Raw genomic sequence first — 20,517 nt, 5'->3', positions numbered from 1 at the left:
CCACAACTTATGTGACATTTTGAATGTGCATATTTGTGTGACGTTTTGAATGTCCATAGTTTGTGTGACATTTTGTATGTCCACAACTTATGTGACATTTTGAATGTGCATATTTGTGTGACATTTTGAATGTCCATAATTTGTGACATTTTGAATGTCAATAATTTGTGTGACATTTTGAATGTCCATAATTTGTGATATTTTGAATGTCCTTAATTAATGCGACGTTTTCTTTACAATTTGTGTGACATTTTGAATGTCCATAATTTGTGAGATATTTTGAATGTCCATACCGTATTTTCCCTATTGAGAGCGCCTCCCCTAATAAGGGCGCCCCTCGACTTTTTGTGGAAAAAAAACCTTTGCAAAGAAAAGAAAGTGAAAATTAGAAGTTATCTCCCCTGATTGTCACGCGTTTAGTGAATCAGGGTGTCACTGCCACCCTCGATAAAATGATGTTTAACTACGATTTTGTGGCGGCTTATAAAATCGAAATCTCGATACATACTAACAGATATATATCGTATGGAACGAGTAAAAACTTGTTTAAGAATATTTTTCATGGAATTGTGGCGAAATCGTAACATTGAATGACAGGAAGTAACGACTGTGCATCTGTCATACATGCCATATTTTTCTAGGGGTGGTGAGGGAGATTGATAACCATTTTGAGGGATTTTGGTCTCAAAAGAGGGAGGTTTACGCGCGACAAATATGAATAAATTAAATATATCTGCTTTTTTATGATGAAAGTTCTGCATTCCATATTGAATTTTACTGAAATAAAGGAAATGTGTGGTTTTTTGCAAAAGTAGTCACATCCCAATAAACACAGTATACACCCAGTTCTGGAGCAGTTTTATTGTTCGAAAATATTAGACTGGGCTTTTTAATAATCTTTCACAATAACGGATAATTAACTTAGATAAAGTTCTTACATTTACAAGCACTAAATTAAAAAAAAAAAAACAGAATCGTTACAGTAGTATTCAAAATGTAATTTAATCTGAGAGAGAAAAAAAAGTAAATTTCTTTTTAATTTTTATTCATTTAAATTCAGTTACTACTGATAATTTTTTATAATTAATATATTTTTTTTCTAAAAATAAATTCACACAGAAATTCTAAAAAAATAATACTTTTTCCATTTTTAAAAACGTGCTTATTAGGAAATCCGGAAATTCTATAAAATCCGGATCATCTATTACAATTACCCAAAATGGCGGCCATTACGATTGCAAAGTTTGTGACATCCATCAAATACAGATAGGCCCTATTTTAACATTAAAAAACAGTGAGTTAAATCATATCACTACGTTGTAAGCAGTATTGTGTTTTAGTTGTAATGCTCACTAGCTGTAGTCATAAAATTAATTGAAAGGGCCAGCTGATTGTTTCAAGGCGAGCCGATCGGCTGCTTGACTTCACGTAATACACAGACGTGAGTGAAAGTGACACCCACAAGCCAAGTTGGAAATAAGACCCAAGGCTGCTATTAGGGCACTTGGGTGTTGGTCAGGGGGTCAGGGAGTGTTACTCCTCGTAGAAATTAGCACAGTGTACACAAATTTGGCATACGAAAATAAAACTGTCTGATAGAAAGCGGATGAATTAGACTCACTCCGGGGAGACAATAAAAGGCTTTTAAAATACGGGGAGATTTTTGTCCTCACGCCCGGTAGGTATGGCATGTATGATCTTGTTACCCTGTCACACACGTAAGTTATCACTCATTTGTAACATCATTATTTTCATTGCGTGCACCAGTTAGATGTATTCTTGTTTTATTTTGACAATGATCGTTACTGATTTGCGGATATTCAATCGTTTGTAATAGTTTAATCGTGTTTTTCTCGTCAATAATGCCCCTGAAAACGAAAGTAAATTCCGAGTCCGGCCATTTTGTTGTCATTGTAAACAACACGACGATCGCAGCATAAACTTGCCGATCTCTGAGCATTTAAAATCTTTTTAATTTAATGTAATAAATACGTTAAAATGCAAATATCTTGTAAATATTCTAGTTAATATCTTGTAAAATATATTTGATAAACGTTTCGTCGTCAATTCTTCATGATTTTACAACCTATGAAATCACGGCAGTTTCAGAAAAAAATGGTCTCAAATAACGGCGCCCCCCTAAGTCAATTACCCGCGCCCGGCGCCCTTATTAGGGAAAATACGGTATTTTGTGTGACATTTTGAATGTCCATATTTTGTATGACATTTTGAATGTCTGTAATTTGTGTGAGGTTTTCTTTACAATTTGTCCGTTTTTAACATAACTATAATTAGTGTTGGGCCTTGTCCACAATTTATGTGACATTTTGTATGTCCACAACTTATGTGACATTTTGAATGTGCATATTTGTGTGACATTTTGAATGTCCATATTTTGTATGACATTTTGAATGTCCGTAATTTGTGTGACGTTTTCTTTACAATTTGTCCGTTTTTAACATAACTATAATTAGTGTTGGGCCTTGTCCACAATTTATGTGACATTTTGTATGTCCACAACTTATGTGACATTTTGAATGTCCATATTTGTGTGACGTTTTGAATGTCCATAGTTTGTGTGACATTTTGTATGTCCACAACTTATGTGACATTTTGTATGTCCATAATTTGTGTGACCGTTTGAAAAACCATAATTAGTATTGCTACCTTGTCCACAACTTATGTGACATTTTGAATGTCCATAATTTGTGTGACATTTTCTTTACAATTTGTGTGACCGTTTGAATATCTATAATTAGTGTTGGGCCTTGTCCACAACTTATGTGACATTTTGTATGTCCACAACTTATGTGACATTTTGTATGTCCACAACTTATGTGACATTTTGTATGTCCACAACTTATGTGATAGTTTGAATGTCCATAATTTGTGACATTTTGTCCACAATAACATGATACATTGAAAGTCATATATTAATTTTCCAATATTTGTCCAATTCCACATCAATGCAATTAATATTTTGGAGTATAGGTAATGTTATAGGATAATTGCTTTATATTCAAGACTTACAGAAAAGTAATTGATAAAAGCTGATTAAAGAAGTGAAAAGAGACTAATCGATGTATTTTCACAGGGCTTTTTCTCCCTTAATTATATATTAGGAAAGAGCCTTTTTACCTCATTTTGGGAAGAAATTTGGTAATATGGGAATAGAATTTCCAGGAGTAAACTGTATTTTTTTGGGAATTTGGCTAAAATTTGAAATAATTTCCATTGGGAATGGGGCCCATTTTCGGCCCCAAAAAGCCCCTAGAAAAAAACCCTGTTTCAGTGTCACATAATCAATTAAAACTTGGCATTCTGCACAGAAGGTCTGAATATTTAGTCATACAATGTGTCAAGGTTAAAGACAAGGGCTGGCTTAAAGCCCAAAAAGGGTGTACTGTTTGGTATCTACAGTAGAATGACTTCGCGTCCAGACCGACCAGTCTTCTGAACATATAACAGTACACATCGATCTTACTTCATGTTTACTCCTTTATCACTCAAGATAAATTCTGCATACATTTTTATATATAATAAAAAACAGTGAATTGCAAATGGTAATTATAATTTGAATAATGAATATCAAAATAATGTCCATCCACAATTTCTTTAGACCTTGTCATTATCATTATAATTGCATCACATATTATTAAAGTAATATGGTAGATACTATCTACTCTAAAAGTACAAAATCAAAATTTATCTTATATTTCAAAGGAAATTATAGATTTTTTCCCACAGGAACAGCATACAAGAACAAGATAAAAAAACTTATATTTCAAAAGGTAAAATTATAAAGACCAACTAAAACTCTGGTTATCTGGTTCCCCATTTTGATAAATTGATAACTTAAAGATGCTCCACCGCTGACAAATGGTATTTTTCACTGTCAAAAACAGGAGCAGACGATTTAGTATTTTTCTTCAGTAGCAAAAGTTACTTACTTTACACCATTACCACTTTTGAAAAGTTTGAGCTTCTCATTTTAATTCAAGTTAAAATTACAAAAAATAATAGTAATTGCATCCCGAAAAAAATCCGCGGCACTATATCCTATATGGAATGAAGTACTGATTGTGCATGCACCAAAGGCAAAATGAAATTATTATTTAATTACTTTATCTGTTAATTAGCCATATATATACACTTTTAAACACCAATTATTGTTCAAGTGATGAATATCATTTATGCTCTGTCGGCGGTGGAGCATCTTTAATAAAAGTTTACATAATCATGAGAATATTAATTATAATGAAATCTGTAAAACAGATTACATCAAATGGCAAGTACCCAGAGGAAGAACATTTATCTTTTTGATGCCAATGTCTAAATATGTTGAAAAAGTCCTTTACATTTCTGTATTTCTCTGTGTCATGTCTTGTTTGTGTACAGATACTTTTATATTATCAGCGATGTGGAATCATAACTTTTTGCTTTTAAAATGGTAGTGAACACAGAAAAATATCAAATAGGTCAAAGTCAAAGTCAAAACAGACCTTTTGGAAGAACTTAAAAATTGAAATGTGCAAAAGAAATGCGTAAAACATTGACAATTATCTTTGGTCTATCTGGTAGGTTTTTTATATCTACTCTCTAACAAAACACAAGGTAATTAGCTGATAAAGATGTAAATCAAAATAAAGTATGACAGCTCTTAAGACATACATGTATATCAACATAATATCCAATTATGTTGTCAACAGTACTGAACTCCAAACCTATTAATACTAATTACAAAAATAACATTTACAGTGACAATAAGACCGCTCTTACATGCTAACAACAATCTGGACTTCAGTGCTTCTCCCCCCCCCCCCCCCCCCCCCCATTTTACAAATAAATGGCCACTTGGCTAGGTTAGTTCTGACATGTATTGTTGGGTTTGTAAGAAATCCAGAAACTTTAGCACATCTACTTTAGTCCAAAACTTGTTTAGGATAATGTACCTCAATTATTTGCATGGTTCATGTTGGATATTTTTTTCACTATAAGGTGGTTAGCTCGGAAATGGATTACTCCACCAGCTTTGTTTACTTTTCTTCTTTGCCTGTTCGATTGCATCTTGTCGTGGTGTTGTTTTGGATTGTAGAAAACCACTGAACCATTTCTTTAACTCCTGTATTTCATCACTTGTCCATCTCTGACGGACACAACGTTTCTTAACTGCCAAATCATTTTGCTCTCCCTCCTCCTCTTCCTCCTCTGCTGTTTCCATAATGTCTGTGGCTTCTACATGGGTAACTTCCTCAGGATCGACAGTTAAGCTGTCCAAAGGTATGGATCTGATTAAAAAATAAATAAATAAAAAATAAAATCAATGCATAGGTCACGATGTCTTTACACTTGATGTACATTAAAATAAATATTAATTTTATAATCATAAAAGCATGCTTTATTTCGGTATGGGCATACACAACAGCATATGAAGTTATATACATTTGACGTAAAGATATTATAAAATGTTATATGAATAGTATATTTGTTTAGCATAACATGCTTGCACACCTATTTGTCACCATGATTGTGCATAACAATAAATTATCATTTACAACCTAAGAAAACTTACAGTTGATCTGATTGGGCATCCTCAATTTTGACAGGCATCACTATGTCTATGTAAAACAAATAGAAAGTCACTTGCTGTATTATACAATTAATATTTATTGTTGTTATACAAGAAGACAATATGTTTAATCCAAATATAACTTGTAATCGAGTTTATGCTTATCATTATTTTTGTGCTGTTGTACTGTTATAGTCATTTTGACAATTCATACAAATTTAATCTCAATATCAGTGTATTTTTCCAACGAAGGAAGATATTGTATGTACAACAGAAAATATCAATTTGCTCAGGACTTTTTAATCAGTCGAGATCAATATACCAATATAGGTCAAATAACATACATACAGGCAATCTGTACTTTCAGATTTAAAACAGAAACAACAAGGAAGAGCCAAATTATTCATATGATGAAGTATTATTACCTTGTATGTCAAGGTCCTCGATTTTCTTCCCCTTGAATTGAGATGTTAGGTTCAAGTCCTGAATAAGGAGCAACTTGCTTATCTGCGTCCTCTCGATCAAGGAACTTGTTTGTCGATAGTGTTCACGGTGAACCTTTCTAGTGTGTCCTAAATGATTATATACCCATTCCAATTGGTGCTTGTCCAAGTTGAGTATCTAACAGGTATAAATGAAACAAGACTACATGAAAATATTGACAACTTTGTTTAGAATACAGCTAAATCCCACTGGTGAAACTGGAAAAGTTTAAAATGTGAAGGTTTATACAAGGTGGACGGCGATGAGAGACAAAGCATGACCACCTAAAAAAGGACCTAATATACAACAGGTACAAGACTTTCACTATTTCTTACTAGTTTTAATTTGTAAAAGAGATTAAAAATAAAATGCTAGGTTCAGAGAGAAAAAACTTTTATCAGAAATGAAAAGTTTACCTGTGTTAGAGTTGCCATATATTTCCTCATACTGACAGAAGTAATCCTGTGTGGAGCAACCAGATCAAGTTCTGCACAGATAGCCTTTAAGGACTCGTATGCCCTGGCATAGTGATTCACTAATAAAAAAAAAAAAAAAAAAAAAACCAAAATCAGCAATGTTTATTATGAACATTTATACATATATATATATATCAAAAAAAACCCACAGGACTGAGGGGGGGGGGGGGGGCCAAAAGGGCCACATTGACTTAAATTATCTTTCTTTCCTTTCACTGTTGTAGGATAAAGTTCATTTACAGTTATTACTATGTCACTTCTAAGATAAACATTTTAAGTTTCAGTTTGGTTAATAATTTGTCATTTCAGGACTACTAGAAACAGGTTTTGTTAACATTTATAGGGGTAAAAGAATCATTTAAATAATTTATCTTTGGAGTAGATTTTTATGATAAAGACATATTAATAATGCTGTAATAAATGGAATCAGTCGTATTAAACCAGTACTAATTACCAGGAATTGGGGAAGAGGTATGGATTTCCACAAGCTATCCCAGATTGTTTTCTCACATTTGCAGATGCAAGAAACTTCAAAACTTCCTTTGTATCTGGTGGGATGATCACAGGAACTGGTCTACCTCTCTGAATGAAAAAGTTACAAAACATGATCAGACATCCAGTCAAACAAAAACTACAGTGTGTTGATGGATGTCCCAAAATTTGGGCAAAAGGTTTTGTTGTGGTGGAGGATGAGTGCAATATTGTGAGGGTGTGTGCATCTTTTTTTCTGTTTTTTCTTTTTTTCTTCTTCTCCACAATCAATACCAATACAAGGAATCAAAAACAACACTATCGTGCCATGAAATTGGTAAACCAGAATGCATATTTAGATGTCTAAATTCATGTAAATCATATTGGCTTTCAAGTGTTTATTTTGTTGCCAGTACAAAACAATCTTTCCTGAACGGTTTATCAAGAGTAGCAGAGTACTTGATTCACAATGACTAAATTCTCTTTATAAAGCCTAGAAGGTCCATCTTAATCATTCAAAGCAATAAGTCTCACCTATAAAAGATTCTGTTCAGACTTTTCCACCAAACAATGCTTTCAACTTATGTAATGATCATTTGTAATAAAGTTTTTATCCACACCTTGCAGCATCAATGAAAGGTGATTTAATCACAATATCACAATCTTCCCTTGTAATCAAAACAGTATCTGTACTAGCTTGGTATTCATTTTACCTTTCCTCTCACTTGAAAGAATTCTTGAGATTCCAGTAGATGTTTTTCCACAAGAGACAGGCCTGATTTCAGTGATTCATCAATATCGTCAGTTTCTGTATTCCTGGAAGCATACGACTGCAGCCTGCAAACACCAATAAGACAGGAACTGAAATCTACATTCGGTCTTTGAATGATATACATATAGACACATTCACAAGGTTCTCAATTTTGAGTTTTAAGCTTCTAATATATATATGCAGTTGAATAGCATGTATCATCAACTCACAACATGCTATATCTGGTTTCAAGAAGTTCTGTGCTATGTACATAATAATAATAATTCAAATGATATATGAAAGTGATGACGATGACCTCGTGTTTGTAACTTGTTGTAATAGGGTAATTACTGTTGTGATGACTATTGTACCATATCACACATATTGCATATCTTCACTATATCACCAAGAACAAACAATTTTACAATACTCACTTGATAGCTTCGATTTCTCCAGACCTCCTCTTGTTGTAAAGCAAAAGTCTAGCCTGGCAGAGTACTACAAGCCTTCTGTAATGTTCTGGTTTATGTGGAAGATCTTTCAGTTCCTTTGTCAAGTAACTTGTAATGGTTTCTATGTCTTTTGGTGATGGTATCTCCATGACACATTCATATTTTCTCCTTGCCAAAACTAATCTGGCAAAACGCGTAACTTTTCCTCCCATTCCAAGTCCATGAGTGCTAACAAAGTTTTGCATTCCTTTGCTTCCTCATCCTCCGACACTGCATTCCTGACAAGTGTGGCCCACTTGCTGTTGATCAGGCGCCGCAGGTCATACTTAAGTTTAATTGCATTTGAAGGAGCAAGCAAGTCATCCTCATCATCTGCATTGGGGATTGCACATTTGATTGCTGCCAACACAATAGCATCGAAATGTTTTGGCCTCAGATAATTCCATAGTTCTTGGAAGTTATTTGCTTTGGAAACTTGTCCTTCAGGGGCAAACTCTTCATTTTCCTCCTCACCATTTTCAACCTCTTTCAGGTTGGTCTTTTCATCTTCACTGTCATTAGACTTTATGCCTTGAAGGGCAAGGAAGAGCCTAGCACACAACCTCATTCGTGCGCTGGCGTAGTATTTTCTTTTCTCCACATTTCCTCTATTGCGTCTTAACCAGCTTTCTCCAAGGGCCATTATAAGCTGATCATTCTTGGCAGTTTCTGATATATTATCCCTGGTCATAATTGGGAGCACTTCCTTGCACATGAGAGTTGATGGCTCATTCTTAAAATGACCAGCTAAAACCTGTGCTTGAAATACCAGATCTTTCCCTTTCGGCTTAACAGTTTTATTTTCATGGATTTGGCAATGTTTATTATGAAGCTTCATATGTTCCAGCATCACCCATTCCCGACAATCAGGGCATGGACCGTAATCTTTAACATCAAACTTTCCTGTTGGACGTCTGGCCAAGATAATCTCTCCCTTTTTCATCTCTACACATTTCCTATTATGGCGATCGTCTCCAAGCTTCCTTAGCAATGTGAAATCTTGACATTCACCTTTAAGAATGTTTTTTACCATGTCCTGATTTCTATGTGTTTTTAAGTGTTCATTAATATGCAGGACAATTTTCTCACAAAAGAAACAAGCATGGTAGTTGTCATATATTCGTACACCTTTGCTCTGACCTGGCTTAGATCTTGGTTTCTTTACTTTGTATTTTTTTATGTAAAGCGAGTTGAAATTGACATCACGGGTAATGCCTTCCTCATCTAAATCAGAACTAGAGTCTGCACGTCTTTTCCTCTTTGAATCTACTTTGCTTGCAATGTCATTCTCGTCATGATCAATGCCTTCCTCATCTAAATCAGAACTAGAGTCTGTACGTCTTTTCCTCTTTGAATCTACTTTGCTTGCAATGTCATTCTCGTCATGATCAATGCCTTCCTCATCTAAATCAGAACTAGAGTCTGTACGTCTTTTCCTCTTTGAATCTACTTTGCTTGCAATGTCATTCTCGTCATGATCAATGCCTTCCTCATCTAAATCAGAAAACTAGAGTCTGTACGTCTTTTCTTCTGTTGAATCTACTTTGCTTGCAATGTTCATTCTCGTCATGATCAATGCCTTCCTCATCTAAATCAGAACTAGAGTCTGTAGTTCTTTTTCTTCTTTGAATCTACTTGCTTGCAATGATCATTCTCGTCATGATCAATGCCTTCCTCATCTAAATCAGAACTAGAGGTCTGTACGTCTTTTCCTCTTTGAATCTACTTTGCTTGCAATGTCATTCTCGTCATGATCTATGCCTTCAAGAAAAGAGTCAGTCTCTAAATCAGAACTCAATGCCATCCTCAACTAAATCAGAACTAGAGTCTGTAGGTATTTTCCTCCTTTGAAGTCTTTGCTTGCATTCTTTGAACTCTACTTTTCTTCTTTGCTTGCAATGTCTTCCTCATCTCTCTGTCTTTTCCCTCTTGATGATCATTGCCATCTCTCATCTAAATCAGAATCTAAGAGTCTTCAGGTCATCTAAATCAGAATGTCATTCAGAGTCTTCCTCATCTAATATCAGAACTAGAGCCAGAGAGTCCCTTTTCTTTAATCTTTTCTTTTCTTCTAGTACAGAATCTCTTCTTTGAATTACTTTGTGGTCCTCATCTAAATCATGAACTAGATAAATTACTATGTCACATTATCGCATTACTTATGCAGGCTCAAAATAGCCAATCTATTACTAAGGGCTATTCTAGCTCATCACAAACTTAGTTATAAATAAAATCTGATACTACAAGTACCACTATTAAAAGACAGAAATCTAATTACTTATCATCTATGCTAGGTTTTGACTTTTTTAGAGAGGCAAAGGTAAGAATTAAAATTAGCTGGATTTCATGGAAATCATTTTAAGAATAAATATACCTTACATTTTCAACAATGGAGTCAATGTTTTCTGGGTAGAATGTATCAATTTCTTGAAAACTTACATGTCTATATGTATCCATTGGCTTAACAGCAAAGCACGTCAGCGAATCAATTATCCAATCCCTGGATATAGCATGCAGACCATAATCTTTGTAGACTTCTACAATTTCGTAAAGGAAAAAAATACAATGTGAAGTTGTAATGAGTCACATCAATACTGATTTTACAGCATCACCTCTAAACATGTGTACATTTCAAATGCTAAAACAAGAGGCCTTATACAGTCATCCGACTGCTTCGTACAATACTGGCACAATAAAGGAAGTATACTGTAGTGTAAAATATTCTTTGGGATAACTTTTATAAGACATAGATGGGAATGAAAATGATCAACTTTTCTCTCCACTTAAATGTTGGAAGTTGTTATGATTGTATATTATTAATTCCTAAACTACTGTGACTTGGAAGAGCATTACACAGAGGTCCATAAGCTTAAACGGTCACCTTGAGTTTGTTTCGATTTGACCTTTCTTAGGCCCTGCCCAAATATAAAAAAAGGTTTTGTTCATTTGGGTCAGTCAGGACCCAACGTGTTGCATTCCATCCAAACTGTTCAACCCAAGCAGATGATGTCTTACGGATTTAAATGAATTTATCCCCGTTATTAAAATCATAACAAATAATAGCCAATAACTTGATTGTCCCTATATATAAACTACCAGCAATGTACCTGGAATTCTACAGTATTTGGAAGGTCTAGGAAGAAAGCTTTTTGAATTTCAGTCTATTTGATCCCCTTTAGGCCGCCCACCTCAGTTCCATGATAGGGTTGGGTGGGGACTATATTATTCACAATTTTGGTTGCACCCTTGGCCAGGGCATATATGTTCCTGCCAAATAGTTTACTGAAAATTGGTTAGGGGGTGTCCGAGAAGATGTCATAAAATATAAATTTATTTAATGAACGCACGACGGACAAAAGGGCAATTAGAAAGTTCCACACGAGACTTTGTTTAAGGGACCTACTAAAAATTAACTTTATTACTGTGTCCTAATCACATATTAAAATCAGTAAAGAATGACTACTATCTATATCATAACAGCCAAACATTTGAACAAATTCCTTACCGTTTACACTTCATCCCTTTCATCATGGATGATAACACTATCATATATCTTCACCTTCATTTTGTTTAGCATGTCACAACAACAGAACCTGACACACTTTTGATGAACTAATTACTTCACCTCCACAAGCTGTAATAAGTTCTATTTAGATCATCTGAAACATCAATTTGATTAAGTTTTAATTTAGTGTAACACGGACATAACAGCTGTTCAGATTATTGTACTGTAAAAAGTTATAACAATGGTATTAAACATCAATCTCCTTAAATAGCTAGACAAATAGCATCTTAAACTGTTTCTGGCACTCTCTGACAGAGACCGAGACAATCTTAACAGTAAACCACTCAAGTTAGACAAATGGTTCCACTCTCAGAGTGCAACGCTCGCCGGTCGGTTTCGGTATTTTCAATGAAGTATTTAGAAAGTCTTTTCAACAGCATTTATTTAAAAATGTAATATGTTGAATGACAATGATGAGAACGAACGAGTTGAAACACATGTATGCACCAGAATGTCTTTCTCAAAATGTCACATGAATGCAAAGTCTTTTTTCTTAAGACAACTGTTTTGCTTACCTTTTGTAAGATCTTCAGCCTGTCCAATGAGATAAATACAGAAACCTTTGAGCAGAAGAAAGTTAGGTTGTGTCCGTGACAAGTATGGTCCATGGTGTTTTTTCATGGAAACGGTATCCCCAACAATCTCGTAGTTTTTCTGTCAGATAGGAGGGCAACAGATATTAAAATAAACTAAGTGGTAACATAATTTTGTGAAAACAAGCTTATAACCTCTCCCATTTATGCATATAAAATGCTTTTATGTTGAATCTACCATAATAATTTCATAAGCCAAATTTTGTTGTATCCCCTACTCTGTAACCTATCCATGGTTGTTCATGATTAGTCTGAAGATTTCTCCAGCAACCAGATATTTATAGGCCTGAACAGGCATCTGACAAAATCTTACAGCAGGAACACGTTCCTCAATCCATCATCATTTATATAAATTTTTTGTGACTGCAACCAGTGATGTTTCAGATCAAGTTTTGTTTTTAATCCATTTTCATTTTAAGGAGTAGTGTGTTTTAAACCAAAATTTTAGCTATGTGCTGCATTTGGGACTCCGCCCCTGTCCCCTGGGGTTGGACCAGGCTCATATATGATTGACCTCCCCCAATCATTTTTCACGTCAAACTTTGGAAGAAATCCGTCTTGTTACAAAGCATAATAGCTCACTATACTAGATATAGATAAGATGGAAAATATCAGACACTCTAAGTTACTAATGGTACAGTAACGATCAGATTAAAATTAATATTAGTTGCAGATGTGTAGTGACCTGAAGTTTTGAGTACCGGTACCTCTGGTTGGTAAGCTCCTGTATTTCCCTGGTTTTGAATCCATAGAAAATTTACTATGAATACATGGCGAGATATCCCTTGGAGAAATTTCAATGTTCTTTCACACATTCTGCTCTCTTCAGGTTCTACAATTGGCAAAAAGAGTCTTTACTGGTATTTATTTTCTGTTGAACTGTTAAAATGAATTCATATTTCTTGCATATATATCCAGAAGTGAGTAAGTCAGTTACCAGAAGGAAATAATATTTAAGTTTTAACCATGTAATTTATGTTCAAATTATTACATAATTTGTCTGAATGTTCACCTGAGTTCTGCAATACTATTTGATAGTCCATGCTTTTGTTATTATATTAACAGATTTGACAAGTGTGGCCCCGTAACCTGCTATAAGGTCATGCCTCTCACACTGTCCCAGTTTAATGACCTTGGGTCTCTTGATTATTGAAAAGAATGGACGACAGACGGCAGACAAAAGGCAATTAAAATGTCATTTGTCCATTTCTTACCTGTTTTCATGACCAGATGGGTCACTTTTGGATGATAGGAATTTGTGTTTTCCCAACCAAACTTTTGGCATACCATTTCAACTTCCTCCTACAAATATAATATATATATATCAGCGAATTATTTATTATTTAATGTATAACAAGATATTTTACATAGTTCATACATAAATGTATAATACAATACAATACAATGTTATCATGTATGAACACTATCACATTCTCTATTGATTACACAAATAGTTGACATAAAGAACAAGGGGCAAATGGGCCTAAATGGTCATCTAGCTATAAATAGCTGTTACTAGTGTAGTACACATAGCACCCTGAACAATTGTGCATAATGGTATGATGTTCCAAAAAATAGAACATGTTCATGTCAATCTTACGATCATTTCTTGTACAACTATGCTTCATAATCTCCACAAACAGTGACAACAATATGCCTAGTAATGGTTTGTATTTTCTGTACTTGTACTCATCACTTGATATTGTCCACAGCAATACAATACATATACCCTTTGTGTCTGGTTTAGGCCAGCCAGAGGTCAAAATACAATAATGCTGGCGGTCCTTCTTGGTAGACTTTCTGAGATGTGTAATCAACATGTGAATGTTAAAATAATACAGTATTCTTACATGAAAAAAACAGCAGCTGTTTCATCCCCAAGTTAAACTTGGGATTTTAATCTAAACACAATAGTTTGTCAGTCCTGCCATTTTACTGGCAGAAAAGTAATATCACAGCATTTTTGAATGGCGGACAATTCCACAAGTTTTTATGTGACCTTAACTTTTGATGTGATATACAACCCTAACTTCCGTTGACATTTTTCCCTGGCAAAAACCACACCGGATTTCATCCAAGATTGCACATTATCTCGAAAGGCTTGAATACGGTCATTTATGTTGGGATGAACAATTATTATTTTTTTTTTATTTTGCAAACATCATCAACTATGCAGGGCCTCAGGCCCCCCGGAATGACAGAAAATCTTCAAACTCTTGCAATAGGTTTTTTAAATTATTCTTTTTTTGGCACGAGAAAAAAATCATTTTAAACAATTTTTTAACACATAATTTGACCCCCTGAAACCTATAAAATGGTCATTAAAGATAAGTTTAATGAAAAAAAAAAAAAGAGAAATTGGATTCACACACCAAGAACAGGTGGATGCAAATGAACAGTTGCCAAACACTTACCGACATACCAATGGTGTCCTAATCATTCTCCATTGCCTTTTTTTGTGTTTGTTTAAAACAGAAAAGTCCAAAAATACTCACAGTAAAATATTAAAGAAAATTACCCCCCGGGGCGTTTGAGTTCACAGGACAAGTTGTATTTTGTACTTCCTCACTTGAATTGGTCCACAGCAATTATATAGCTTTCCCAGATTTTTTCACGGCAGTCTCTAGTATATTCTGAAAAAAAAAAACAGTGTCATATATAAAATAAAGTTGATTAAACACAATAGGGTTCCTGAAGGCAGAAACCGACAATACTTGTTAACATGGAGTACTTAAAAGGTGGATCAATTACTTTTCATATTACTACAGGCCCAATTTTTTTTTCGAGATAAATCTTGACTTTGTATCCAAAAATATACCATGGGCCTGTCCAAGTAAAAAAATAATAGAACTATTATTACTTCATTAGCTATACAAGAAACCACAACGCTAACACACTGCAGTTTTTCAATCGGGCAATCAATAAATTATCGCCAAACGTCCACAAACAAATAGAATAGAAAAACAATCTTTGACAATGTTGAAGCATCACAATTATCAGATCAAGATATATAAACACGTCTTTTTCAGCAGAGGAAATTCAATGCTTCAGCAATAGTGTTGACTCCGTAAATATGATTTTAGTTATGTAGTGCGTTAAAACTCTAAACCTAGTATCCAGTGGAAAGATGCAAAAAAAGATTGTTCTTCAAGACCTTTTTCGCCCTCACAACTTTTATCTAGAAATAAACGCACATGTAGCTAGTTATAACTCTACTCGACCGACGTGCACTTCCTTATAAGGATAGATTATTCTCAGATTGTTTGGCCAAACTAATTGATCGGTGTTTAGTAACGCGAGAAATATGTCGAACGATTTTATCGATCTGTTGTTGCAATGATGTCTGTAAAAGATAAATTTTTAATCAGTATGTATTATTATATTACTTAGGACGAATGGTTCGCCCGTTGTCAGTATAATGTGACCGGGTGGGGTGTGTTGCTTGGTGTCTTCGGGGGCATACTTCAGTGATATAGCACTATAAAAAGGGCAACAGTTCCACTATACAAGAAGACACAACATGAATTTACCGCAGTCTCCCAAAACACGCACCTCGCACAACATACACGCAACACACCGCATACATGGGAGGCCGTCCTTACATGACCATAGCTGTTAATAGGACGTTAATTAATCAAACAAACAAATTGAAACCCAATATGCCTGACGTTTATGATTTTGGTAAATGTCAGGTAACGACAAGTCTGACATACATCTCAATGAATGAGAAATTATTATAGAGTCAGATATCTACCTTTCTGTCTAAAATAGCAAACATTACGCCACTACCAGTGCCACCTATCTTTGCAAAGGTGCTACGGACATCCAATATTTAATATTTGTACATGTTACCCCTATTGCATGATCGTAATACGCGACTAAAGTTAGGATACTATCTTTTCACTTCTCCCATGGCACCGCCCCACATTTGGTCTTCTATTGAGCGCTCGCCCCTGTAAGGAGCATGCTTCAGTGATATAGCACTTTAAAAAGGGCAAGCATTCCAGAATACAAGGACACAACACGAATATACCGCAGTCCCCAAAGACACGCACCTCGCACTTCAGACATGCAAGATATAACATACACAGGAGTCCGTCCTTACATGACCATGGCTGTTAATAGGACGTTAATTAATCAAACAAATAAACATTAAAAAGACATTAAAGCATTGTACCTGCCGGCCCGACTGCATGTAAAAGGAGACAAAACTTAAGATTATTAACCCTAGTAATAATATATGTTCTCATTCTGGCTATGTCTGAATTATGAATTGTTCAGGAGAAAAAATTCAAAATGCTTTTAAAATGTTTAAACCTGTTTTGCTTGAAAGTTTTTATTGTAAATCACAGTTATATAATGTTTTCCTCTGAAGGGCACTTTCATTTTTCCCACCAGATTCTTTCATCTTCATTTTTTATTCATAGATGTGCATGTGCGTATGAAATATTACGTGCGAAATATTACATTTTCAATGTTTGATTGTTTGATTAATTAACGTCCTATTAACAGCTATGGTCATGTAAGAACGGCCTCCAATGTATGCTGTTCTGGGTGCATGTTTTGGGAGACTGCGGTATATTCATGTTGTGTCTTCCTGTATAGTGGAACTGTTGCCCTCTTTAGGGAACAACCAACTAAAAAAAAAAGACGTTCGAAATGGCCCGTGTATACAAGATTGAGCCCGGGATAGAATTTTAACCCGGCCGCTGATTAGCTGGCTAATTATGAATTTAAAAATTAAGAATGTTTTCTGACAGGTATTTATTCCTTATTTGGAAATTCATATTGAGATTTAGGTTCAAAATATCAATTTTGATAATGAATAGGTAAAATTATTAGAATTTCAGGATTTTTTAGTGCAAAATGCGTCTGATTTCAATAAGCTACCCTGGGTGGAGTTTGAGTAGTAGGACCCAAACTTTTTTTCTATCTAGTGATATATGAGAACCTAGACTTTAATTATAGAACACAATAGCTAACTTATATTCCTTTGTTTTAATAATACAGTACTAACGATGTTTAACACTGGTCTATGTAAAATTATTTAGTTGGTTGCTCTCTATATAGTGCTATATCACTGAAACATGCCGCCGAACACACCAAGCAACACATCCCACCCGGTGACATTATACTGACAACAGGCGAACCAGTCGTCCCACTCCCTGTATACTGAGCGCTGAACAGGAGCAGAAACTACCACTTTTTAGCTCGCCTATTCGAAGAATAGAGGGAGCTAATGTTGTCACCCCGGCATCGGCGTCAGCGTTGGCGTCCCATTTCACGTTAAAGTTTTTGAGCAAGTTTCTATTTTGTCTATTGTTTAAGCTTAAGTCATCATAAATGTTTATGATTTTATTTTCCTAATGTGTATGGATGCTGAACGTGATAATACAACCAATTTGGGGCCCTTTAGGTTTTTTTGAGTCTGTTAATTTGTCATATTTCCATGTTAAATTTTTTGAGCAAGTTTCTATTTTGTCTATTGTTTAGCTTAAGTCATCATAAATGTTTATGATTTTATTTTCCTAATGTGTATGGATGCTGAACGTGATAATATACAACCAATTTGGGGCCCTTTAGGTTTTTTTTGAGTCTGTTAATTTGTCATATTTCCATGTTTAAATAGTAAATACTTGAACATAAACTTCTTTTGAATAGGCGAGCTTTGCTGTTCTCCAACAGCTCTTGTATAGACTTTGGTGTGTCTCGGCCAGGGGACAAGAACCCAGAGCCTTCCTCACACGGGCGAAGTCAGTTAGGAAGAAGAGAAAAGATAAGATCATAAATTTAATCTCCTTTTACGATCATGATATAGGGACAGCAGGTACAATTCTAACGCCCTACCAGCAGGCCAAATTCATTATATTGTAATTTAAGATTCATCTGCTTAACAATGGGACACGAAGCCAGCTTGGGTGTGCATCAAGTAGGAAAAGGCTTGATTTGCGAAGAAGCCCGTTTATACGGCAACTGCCACATATTCGGACAAACTAGCAATAAACTACGACAGCACGGGGAGAACAAATATTCTTCAGTCAATAAAAATTATAAAAATTCTTTCATGTAATATTTGTTCCGAGATATTAATTACAGTTATTCTCTGTAACCACTGTAAACTCACTTCCTTAAAAAACTATGGGAGATGCATTCCAATATTGGTATTGCAGGTAGGGCATTAGAATTGTACCTCCTGCCCCTATTGCATAATCCGTAAAAGGAGACTAAATTTAGGATATTATCTTTTCTTTTCTTCCTAACTGACTTTATTTTTCCTAATGCCTCACTTTTGGCCTTGAGTTGAGCGTTCGCCACTATGAGGAAGGCTCTGGGTTCTGTCCCCTGGCCGAGACACACCAAAGTCTATAAAAGTGGTAGTTTCTGCTCCTGCTTAGCGCTCATCATTCCGGGAGTGGGACGACTTGTCCGCCCGTTGTCAGTATAATGTGACCGGGTGGGGTGTGTTTCTTTGTGTCTTCGGCGGCATGCTTCAGTGATATAGCACTATTAAAATGGCAACAGTTCCACTATACAAGACACAACATGAATATACCGAAGTCTCCCTAAACACGCATCTTACTTCGCACAACAAACACGCTGCATGCATGGAAGGCCGTTATTACATGACCATAGCTGTTAATAGGACGTTAATTAATCAAACAAATCATTCCAATACATTGAACATTCAAGAATACGTGTGATAAAAATGTCAGCAGTAACAGTTTGTGGTAAACTTGTTAAGAATAACACAGTGGAACTGTCTACAATTTTATGGAGATTTAAAGTTTACTCCTCCAGAACAGACTTAAGACGTTTGTGTGAAAAAGTTCAAAGCCTGGCTCAATGCAGTGCCACTTGACATTGTTTGTACTGAAAGCAGGTTTCCCGTTCAATTCGTTTTGATACTGGTTCCTCTGGATGAGCGGTTCGGAACAACTCTGCTTCACCAGGCCCACATATGACTCATCGTCGCTTTGCATGATCCCTCTTTCCTGAAGATGGCAGTGACAGATAAAGTATTTAGCTCTGAATCTTTGCAGAACTTCTGCTGATTTTCTCTTCCTACCTCAAGATGAAGGACACACTCCCTGCAGGACAAGTTGATTGCTTCTTATTTTGTACAATTCAATACCGAGCTCATGGAAAAAGACTTTTTCCCTACACTACAAAGTCCTTCAATCACAGCTGTCATATGTTACCATCGCATCTTTCAACAGCACCCATATATGTATTGTAGCTCAAAATGCAGTCAGGTTTTCGAATTTCAACTCCTTCTTGGTCACTTTTACCAGAGTCTTCCGTGACATTTATATATATCATATAGTGAAAATATCCATACCAAGCCACAATATGTGATAGTTTAATAAAACGTTTATATGAATCCATTTTGTCAAATTTTATAATTAAATAATTATATTGTCTACGGACACATGAAAAAAAAAAAAAAAAAAAAAAAAAAATATGTTTACAAGTTAAAAGAATCTAAACATGTACTGAATGTCACATTGAAACGAATTCCAACGATACATCATTCCGTTGAATGATTCTGCTTAGTGCTCAGCATACAGAGAGTAGAACGACTGGTTCGCCCGTTGTCAGTATGTGACCGGGTGGGGTGTGTTGCTTGGTATCTTCGGCGGCATGCTTCGGTGATATAGCATTATATATTGGGCAACAGTTCCACTATACAAGAAGACACTACATGAATATACCGCAGTCTCCTAAAACACCCACCTCGCACAACATACACACATCATACATGGGAGGCCGTCCTCCGCAGTCTCCCAAAACACGCACCTCATACAACATACACGCAACACACCGCATACATGGGAGGCCGTCCTTACATGACCATAGCTGTTAATAGGACATTAATTAATCAAACAAATAAACAAACATTCAGTGATATAGCACTATAAAAGGGACAATAGTTCCACAATACAAGAAGGCACAACAGGAATAGACCGTAGTCTCCTAAAACATGTTTGAAACGTTGAGGTGGTTGAACCGCTTCTTTATTTTAAAACCGTACCTGAGTTTTTTTTTATTTCCCCCATCCGTCCAAATAAAGAAATGGTGAGCACTCCCAGCGTTTGCACAGCAACTGTTGTTTACATT

General features: G+C 35.3%; 1 pseudogene; it reads right to left on the bottom strand.

Moving 5' to 3' along the window:
* Positions 1-4,823: 4,823 nt before the first annotated feature.
* On the bottom strand, positions 4,824-19,379 carry LOC138324357 (uncharacterized; annotated as a pseudogene).
* Between the last annotated feature and the right edge of the window lie 1,138 nt (positions 19,380-20,517).

The sequence above is a fragment of the Argopecten irradians genome, chromosome 5 (genome assembly GCF_041381155.1).
Source record: "Argopecten irradians isolate NY chromosome 5, Ai_NY, whole genome shotgun sequence".
Classification (NCBI taxonomy): domain Eukaryota; kingdom Metazoa; phylum Mollusca; class Bivalvia; order Pectinida; family Pectinidae; genus Argopecten; species Argopecten irradians.
The sequence above is the reverse complement of the archived record's forward strand: the minus strand, read 5'-3'. Positions and strand labels throughout refer to the sequence as shown.